The sequence below is a fragment of the Neomonachus schauinslandi genome, chromosome 3 (genome assembly GCF_002201575.2).
Source record: "Neomonachus schauinslandi chromosome 3, ASM220157v2, whole genome shotgun sequence".
Classification (NCBI taxonomy): domain Eukaryota; kingdom Metazoa; phylum Chordata; class Mammalia; order Carnivora; family Phocidae; genus Neomonachus; species Neomonachus schauinslandi.
Window position 1 is genome coordinate 9,103,573 of NC_058405.1, and position 9,920 is coordinate 9,113,492.

Below are 9,920 nucleotides of genomic sequence, written 5' to 3' on the forward strand. Positions count from 1 at the left end.
GGAGCCTATCAATGAGATTGGGAGAGAAAGACCAGGAAGTTGGGACGGCATAGAAACTAAAGGGAGAGAGTTTTAAACAACAGTGAGGGTTCAACAATGTCAAAGGTCACAAAATACAGGTATAAGTCCTGGTTTTGAGAAACCATATTCCTGTGATGATTTTGTCCTCCTTCTGGACCTCAGCAGCCGCTCATTGGCCTGCACCTGATCACCGTCTGCCATTGCAGGGTCACCTAGTCATTTCGGGACCTCAGTCCAGAGTACCTGCCATCTTGTAGGAACATGCTCTGGGAGGGGCAAAAAGTCATCCTACAGCACTACCGGGGGGAGGGAGACTGCCTCCCAGTGTACCTGCACGACCTGCCTGCCTCCAGCCACCTGCCCATGCACTTCCCTGCCCTGGGCTTCAGGGCCCCTGGCTCACCTGCTGGTGCAAATGACTGAGAACTCCATCTTTGCCCTCGGGGCTGATGACCCCTGCTCAGGCTCTTGAAGGAAGTCCAGGAAAGCCAAGTCGACCCAGGGGCCTGCGGGAGAACAAACAGATGTGTGGGATTGGGGTGGGGTGGGGCAGCAGGATTTTTAGCAACAAGTGAATATTTTTAAAATGTATTTTGTACTAGCTTATTCCCAGTATGTGAATAAAGTATTGGTCTCATTCAGAAGATAAATTTTGGGGGGCTCAGAAATATTCCATAATGTTAATCATTTTGTTATTAAATGACAAGATAGATGATAGTTTTTCATGCCACCATTACGTTCATGCTAGGAATAACAGTGCTTCCTTTATTATAAATGCTACTTGAGCTTTTTAAAACACATATTTACTATGCTTGGAATATTTGGGCATGCTTAATAAAACAAACAATTACAAAATATCCCATTGTTTTAACTAAGCAAAGTACATAATTTTATACAATTTACACACAACTTTAATGTTAACAATAGAAATAAAATTATTTCACTTTTTGATATTTAACAATAAAAAGACTTTAACTCCCAAGACATGCACTACAACCAATTTAATAGATTCTGTCATCAGAATGATGGTCTTGGCAACTTATACGAGTTCTGTCCATGGGGTTTGACAATCAGATTGAATATGTGAATACTTTTTATTATAGAGAATATTGAGCATACACACACAAAAAAACAGAATAGTAGGATGGACCTCTGTGTACCCCTCACCCAGCCCTCGAACTTCAACCTATAACTAAACCTGCCTTATCTACTTCTCATCCACTTCTCCATTAGTATTTTGACACAAATCAGATATACTAATTTTATCTATAAATATTTTCTATATCTCAACAAGATAACTATTTTTTTAACAAAACCATCTCACATCTTAAATAGTAACAGTGATTTATTAATATCAAATATTCAATCAGATGATTTCCAATTATGTCATAAAGTCACTTTCTAAGTTTGTTCGAATTGGGATATAAAGAAAGTTACACTTTGCGCTTGGTCTTGTAAGTCTTTTTTAATCCATAGGCTTCTCATTCCATTGGGGTTTTTTTTCCTTACAATTTTTCAAATTGAAGAAACCAGGTTTTTTGTTCTATAGAGTTTCCCATGATCTGTGTTTTGCTAATATTGCCCCCATTGGCAGATTGAAATGATGAACTACGGATCCCTAATTGTTCCTTAAAAAGGTCTTCAGCTAGATTACATAACGTGCAGCATTTCAAATAAAATGTATTTGTTTCAGAAGATCAGCTGTCACTTGTGGCAAATTAGAAGCTGCTAGAGCTATAGAGCTCCCAAATAGTTAAATGTTACATAGTTAGAGCTCTTACGGCTGAAATAGCAAAATTTCCTACCATAAATGATAGGGAGGGATTGAGTGACTAGTTCTTGCATCGTGAAGACATTTTGCATCATGAGACATCAAATGTCTGTTTGTTAATAGAGAAATATTATAAGATTCTGAATGTGAAAGTAGATACGAAAGGGCATATTTAGAGTAAGAAAAGAAATCAGTAGGAAGTTCAAAATTTGTAAAGCTGATCAAACCCAAACCATCATAATCCAGAAAAATGACATTTTTTTAACTGCTTAAACTTTTTTCCAACATTTTTTTTTTGGCTACACACTCTTTGATCACCTCTTTGAAAAACAGTTTTATAATTTTTCATATAGAGATCAAAGGTAAACCAATCTTCTAGTGGTTGATCAAAATTTATTATTTATTACTGACAATGTAGAAAATGCAGGCACTTTTGTTGACTCAGTGGCCATTTTTCATACCATTTCATCTGGAACCACCAGACTTCATTAGAACACGGTACATCAAATCTGTAAGATGCAAGCTGACAAGCCAAGATGTGTAAGGTGTGTTACATTACACACAGATGTCCTTGCTGTTCGTGGTACTGGTATTGGTTCGTACCACAACAGCAAACGGTGGTAAACTCTGTATCATGCAATCCCCATGAAAAAAGAAAGTATGCTAAATGTATTCTGTGTTCTCTGCTCTTTTGAGTATATTCTTGTCAGAAAAGAATATCCTTTTTGACTAGGTGTTATAGAGAATGATTCATCAGCTTATATTTTTACATACCTGATGGAAGATTTTCTATAGACCAGTTTCCTATACCTCCCCTCCTTGTCCCATTTTTCCTCTATAATGGACATTCCTCCTGCATGGGGCATTGTAGGAGGCTTTCACATGACCTTACCCCTGACTTCATGTCTCAACCTGGGATGTGTCCTCCACAGTGGGCAGAAGGATTCCCGGCACCCATTTCTACACTGGGATGGCTAGCATAACTATAGACAAAAGTGAATGTCAATCACAACATTTAGCTCCCCGAACCCAACCTAAATGCACCCTAACTCCACTTGCCTGGAGATGGATCCCAAAAATGTTTACAGCCTCTCTGATCTCACCAAACATGAAGTCAAATATGATAGATGGTAAGGCAAAGTAGAAAGAGATAATATTTTTAACTAATTACAATTAAAATACCTCAAATATTTATAATTCTTTGGGGGCCCTACAACTTAAGCTTCTTGAGTTTTTATGGTACATCTGCTTATGCAAATTAGATAACAGGAATTCATTAATTAATATCCATATTCTAACATCAAACATTTATTCAGTGTCCGCCATGGGCCAGGCCTTGTCCTGGGTGCTGAACTTAACAAAAATGAAGAAAGCACAGTCTTGACCTGGGAAGCTCACAGTTACAGATCAAGAAGAGATGATATTTGCAGAGCCCTGTAACAGGCTCACACACGCACACATACATAAACACAGTTTAGTGGCAGCTCATTTCCCCAACACACAAGTATTTGTTCCTGCATCTTTGCTGGAGAAAACAGAAGCAGTTCTGAGGCCACAGTTACTTGGCCTAAGCCATCTATCAAGAACTACCCATTTGCAGTGGATGTTGGCAAAACGATTAACATCCAAGGCAAGTCTTCTGGTGACCCACGTGGCCTGGTTTCTTTTAGATACACAAGACTCTGGGGGAGCTGAGAGTCCTGTGTTTCCTTTTGGCTTTAAATACCTGAGTTATAACAGATGCTGATGGTGCAGCCAAGTGCCATTAAAACCGGGAAGAGAGATTTCCAAAGTTTCAAGGTAATGAGGGAGGGAGGATTTTTCATAAGCTATCCCGTGCAAGACTTAGATTTAGGTGTGAGAATTTCCTAGTCCTACTGCACACAACTACATCCCTCAAGGGCCTTGACCCATTACTTGGAAGAAACAGAGGAAGCAACAGGAATTCATCCTCAAATCAGAGGTTCCCAAACTTTCTCAGTGCCTTTAGTGTCTCCGATTACACCCCTAGACCAAAATAAATAGCTAATAATTCTTCATATTAAGTAGCTTAGGTCTAAACAACCTCATTATTACTCGTATCTTAACAACTTAGAAGTTGTTTGAAAAAACAATATAAATTAAAAATTTTTTGATTTTATTCTTAGATAACCACAATTACTTGCTGTTGGGCACTGCACAACTTTTCAAACTTTAGAATCAGATTGGACACTCCAACTGATTTTTGTGCAGTGTTTTATTTCAGCAAAAGCTAGAAAACTCAGCTTCACAAATAAACTGAGGAATGGACAGGAATGTAGAACCATCTAGTAACGAAAGTGTGAGCTACATTGAGCTAGTAGTTCACACAGTGTCCAACAGATGTCGCTGCGTTTCCCTCACAATTTAAAAAATACTCCATGTGGCCACAGGGGGACATGTTTGGTACTGCCAACTTAAGTTTGTTGCAATGCTCTATTTTTGTAGTTTGTTCAAGAGCAGGTCTTCAAGAATAATAGGACAATGAAGGTGATGTGAGTGGGGCAAAGGGATAGATTAGTGAGAGACTAAAGCTGGATGGACTCATTTCTTTCTCCAAGCAGATTACCCTACACACACATAGTCACTCTAATTTGTGTCCTCTTACTTTTGCAACAACAAAACTGGTGGGCCTTAGTACATTTCCATAATCCATTCACTCCCAGTTCTCCTAGCTGACTATTTTATACCTTTACTTCTCTCCTCACACCTCTAATTCCTACCCCATCCTCACAAGCAGATGACCTTGCTTTGTAGTTCACTAAGAAGGGAGGATAATTTTCAGACTCTCTTCCCACCTGCACCTACCATGGATGAACGATCCCTGCTGCTATCTCAAGCCAATGCCTCTGCACATTAGATCCCATTCCTTCCCATTTACTCAAGGGATCATTTTAACATTCTCCCCTCTTTGTACTATATCCTTGTTTTTTCTCTTTCTACTGGATCAGTCCCAACAGCATATATGCTATTATTTCTTCATCTAAAAACAAAACAACAACAACAACAAAACGGGTCACCTGGGGGTTCAGTCTGTTGAGCATCCAACTCTTGGTTTCAGCTCAGGTCATGATCTCGAAGTGGTGGGATCGAGCCCCATGTTAGGCTCCACACTCAGTGCAGAGTCTGCTTCAGATTCTCTCTCCCTCTCCCTCCTGCTCTCTTCTTTCTCAAATAAATAAATAATCTTTAAACAAATAAATAAATAAAAACAAAAAACCCAAGAGATCAAAGCTCCCAAATCATCTCTTAACCTTTCTTCTGCTGCCAGCTACTTCCCCATTTAGTTTCTCCTCTTAGCAAGAAAAGTCCTCAAAAGAATTCTTCACTCACTATTCCATTCCTCTATTCCACTGTCTTATAAATCCACACCAATCATGTTTTCCTCACCACTCCACTTAAATTTTTCTTATGAAAGCCATGAGCAACCTCTGCATTGTGAAATTTAATGCTTTAAATCCAAATTACAAAACCTCTTCCATTAGCAATATCTGACCCAGGACCCAGGTGAGCTCTCCCTTTCTCTTGAAACAGTTTTCTTCAATTGGTTTCCATGATACCACAGACTTTTGGTTTTCCTCCTGCCTCACTAGCTCCCTCTTCTCATTTGCATCTGCTCATTCGTCTTCTTTTCCCTCATCTCTTAAGGTACTTGGTTTCCTTCCCACTCCCTCAGTGATCTCATTCAGTCCATGGCTTGAAAGATCTGTATGTTTGATTACGCCAAATTTATATCACCTACTCAAACTCTCCCCTAAACCCTAGACTTAGTTATCTAATTGCCCTTTCAATTTCTCCCCTTGTTTGAGGAATAGATGTTTCAAACTCATATAACTAACACTGAAGTCCTGATCTTCATGTACAAACTTGATCTGTCCATAGCCTTCATCTCAGCTGATGTCAACTCTAATCTTCTAGTTGTTCAGATCAAAAACCTAGGGTTTGTATCTTCTGGTTCCAGAGAAGATGGAATAACACATGCTGCCCTACTTCTTCCTTTAACTATAGCTACAAACTCTGGACAAAATACACAGAACAAATACCAGAAGACTCTGAAAGGTGAAAAAATTAAGGCAAATTAGCCAGGGACTTTAGGACTCAAAAAAGGGTATGGAGGTGAGTTCTCGGTCTTATTTTTCCACCAACATATCCTGCTCTGGGGACTAGAGAATGTCAGAACCCAGAAACACAAGGAGCAGACAAAATAAAGACCTCAAGAAACAACTTCTCCCTGTAACCTAAGGACCAGGAAAGGGGAAGCTGAGCAAGACAGAACCCTTTTGACCACACCTGTCCTACTCTTCACAAATATCACCAATTATACCCTTTCCCCTCTCTGCTAAGTATTCTAGCCAGCACTGGTACTGTGGGCCGAGCCCTAATTCCCTCCTTGTCCTCTAGTAATGAGGTGACACATCTTTCCCTTCCTACCAGCCTGTGGGTAAGGTTTCCATGGAGACTGTGGGTGGCACCCAGACTTCACTTCCACCATGCAGGAATGAGGTGGCATCAAGTGGGGAAATGATTACTTAGAGAAAAGAATTCCTTACATATGCATATGAAGTACTGGGAGACTCTCAATCAACCTATTCATGAAATGTGCCAGAATCAAACAGCAAAAGGTTTTAGAAGTGAATTCCCATGTGAAATGCTAACTGGGATTCAGACTTAGTCCTCTACGTAGCACACAAATGGGGCAGACTAAAATAACAATGCAAAACCTTTGAAAATTCAGTTGACATTTCAACAAAAATGGAAGAAAGAAAAACAAAGCAAAAATGGGCCAGGATGTATATTCTAAAGCCAAATAGGGTAGCTACCTGCCAAATTAGAAGAGTTAAAGAACTAGAGTCTCACGATACCCAAAAAGTCCAGAACACAATCAAATATTAGTTACAATACCAAGATCCAGGAACATCTGACTTCAGTGAGAAAAGACAAAATCTGTCAAAGATTTTAAAGCAATCATCACAGAAATGCTCCAATAAGCAATTAGAAACAAATTTAAAAAAATGAAGTGTCAGAAAAGAAATAGAAGATATAATCAATTGAAATTTTTTAAACTGAAAAATAAAATTAACAAGCTCATTGAATGGGCTCAGTAGCAGAATGGAAATGACAAAGGAAACAGCCTGTGAACATGAAGGTAGATCAGGAATCTGAGGAATTCCTAAAGAAATTCATGCCAAGATATATCATCATAACATTTTTGAAAACAAAAGACAAAGAGAAACATTGAAAGTATTCAGAGAAACAAAACTTTTTCTATAGGGGAAAAACAATTAGAGTAACAATGTATTTCTCATCAGAAACCAAGAAGCCTGAAGAAAATGGCACCACATTTCCTAAGTGCTGGAAAAAAAAGAGCTTTTAATAGAGAATTCTATATTCAACAATATCTTTTTTTAAAAAAAGATTTTACTTACTTATTTGAGAGAAGGGAGGGGCAGAAGGAGAAGCAGACTCCCCGCTGAGCAAGGAATCTGATGCAGGGCTTGATCACAGGACCCCAGGATCATGACCTGAGCTGAAGGCAGATGCTTAACTGACTGAACAATCCAGGCACCCCAACATGGGACTTGATCTCATGACCTGAGCCAAAATCAAGAGTCAGATACTTAACCAACTGAGTCACCCAGGTGACCCCTAAATGGTAAGGTTTCTATATTCTGCTATTAACTACTATTTAAATATGTTTGTGAAGTTCTAGGGAGACTCTCAAATGACTAAAGCATGAAACCAACCAGAATCAACCCAAAAAGTTTTAGAAGTGAACTTCAATGTTGCAAACACCCAGAATCAGTTCCTGAAGTGTGTGTGTGCTATATATATATGTATTTTTATTAAATATATTTTATTTTATTAATTTATATACAATATATTATAATTAACAATATATTAATATAAAATATGTTAAGTATATTTTATTAAATATAAATTAAAATATATATTTTAAAATTATATATACCATAATGTATTTTAAGTTATATATATGAATACACACACATATATGATATGTTCAAAATAATCTTCAGAGAAATCAAAATTGATTACCAAATATCTTTCAAGTAATTCCCCAGAGGAATGCAGGAAAAGGGAAACGAACAAAACACAGAGGAAACAAACATTTACAAAATATAATAAAATGGTAGACTTAAGTCCTAACATATTATTTCAGCCATAAAAAAGAATGAAATCTTATTGTTTGTGACAACATGAATGGACCTTGAGGGCATTATGCTAAGTGAAATAAGTCGACAGAACAAGATAAATACTGGATGGCGTCACTTATATGTGGAATCTAAAACCAAACAAACAAAAGCCAAAAAAAGGAGCTCACAGATACAGAGAACAGGTTGGTGGTTGTCTGAGGCATGGGGTGGGGGTCGCTGATATGGGTGGAGGAGGTCAAAAGAAATCCGAAAGGGGGAGGAAGATGCCGGGAGAGGAACTGTGTTTCTTGCAGCATCCAGTGATGATAGCTCTATGCAATTTAACATTCCATTTCTTCTAAAATTCCCTACCACCAAAGCTAGATTCCTATATTTTTCCCAATTTCATTTTAAGATGCATACAAATTTCGTATTTAAGATGTTTGCTGGTTTTCTTAAAATACTGTCAAATATCTATTCCCAATCCCTTCTGCACAACATATAAACAATTCCGTGGCTTTTCCAGCAACTCAGATACGCTCCTTAAATATCCAGAAAAGCAGAATACCACATCTCGGCCAACTCATTAGTAGATTTAGAACATGCATATCATCATAGGATTACTAGGATTATTACAAAATAAGCCATATCACTTCTCCTTGCTGACAAAAATAGACTGGCACTCTGGGAAGGAAAGCTTGCCCTTCTTCCAAGAATCTCAACTGATTGTGAGCTACCGCATGCTACATTTACCAGGCCTCAGCATTACTCTGTGTTCATTCTAAGTCAGTGTGTCATCAATTCTTCAAAACTCAGCTGTTGTGGGCATATCATTTTCTAAAGGGAGTAAATAAGTTGCAACATACATTCTAAACACTAAATAATACCATCCTGATGTACAAAGCAAAGCCATGGGACCATCCACCATACCATGAGTGGCCATTTTCATTAGGGAAATGCCGGCCCCACACATGAGCCAGGGAGAGCTCATCAGCTGACACGTATGAAGGACAAGGCACGCCAGAAACACATTATAGCATTTACTCTTCACACAGACCTAGTATTACTACCCTTTCCATTTTACAGATGTGGAAATTGAGGCTCAAAGTTTCAATAATTTGCCCAAAGCCACTGGTTAAGGGACAGCCCTCGACTTGTACCCTCAGTCTAATTTCAAAGGCTCATTAAAGAAAAATACGATTCACATTACCTTTAAAGATCAGGTATGAGATTTCAAAGGTGGCTACTTCAAGCTAGTTCGTCTCTGCTTAGAAAAGTTTGGGGAGCTCTGGTCTCCTCTCTGTCACTCCCTGAACCCGGCCCTCCGACCTCCACACTCTTGTTTGTCCAAACCTGCTGCTCCTTCCAGGCCAGTGGAAGCTAATGGCTGTGTGGGGAAGCATGGAGCTGACCGCCAGGAGCCTTGGGTCGTCCCAGTTCTGCTACCATATGCTGAACCTGCCTGGGCTCTCCTTTATAAAATAAACACACTGTACCTGATTTGTGATCTCCCCTATCTATATCCAAGAGCCTCAAAAAAGATACTTGACTTTTTAGTTAGCCTAATCTCAGCTGTCTCCTTTCAGCTTAATCATGATTTGCAGTGAATTCTCATAAAGCGTTTCTCGACAGCTCACACCAGCCCAAGTGATTTCTTTCTTCTCTGAATTCATGGCTCATCATTTGCCATGTAGAATGCTGTCCTGACATTATTCTTGCCCCAGGACCCAGGAGGAATACAAAAGGAGACCCACATACCATTTGTCTAAATATGTAAAACTTATAAATCAAACTAACAAGCTGTTATAAAAAATGTTCTACCCTTCTGCTGTGACAAATAAATCTTCATAATACCCTGGAAGCCCAGGCTCAAATTCAGAATTCTCAGACTTCTTGGAGATCTGCTCTGGAAAGTGACAGTGCAGAGAGGGCTACTCTTGATCCAGGATGCTGGCTCG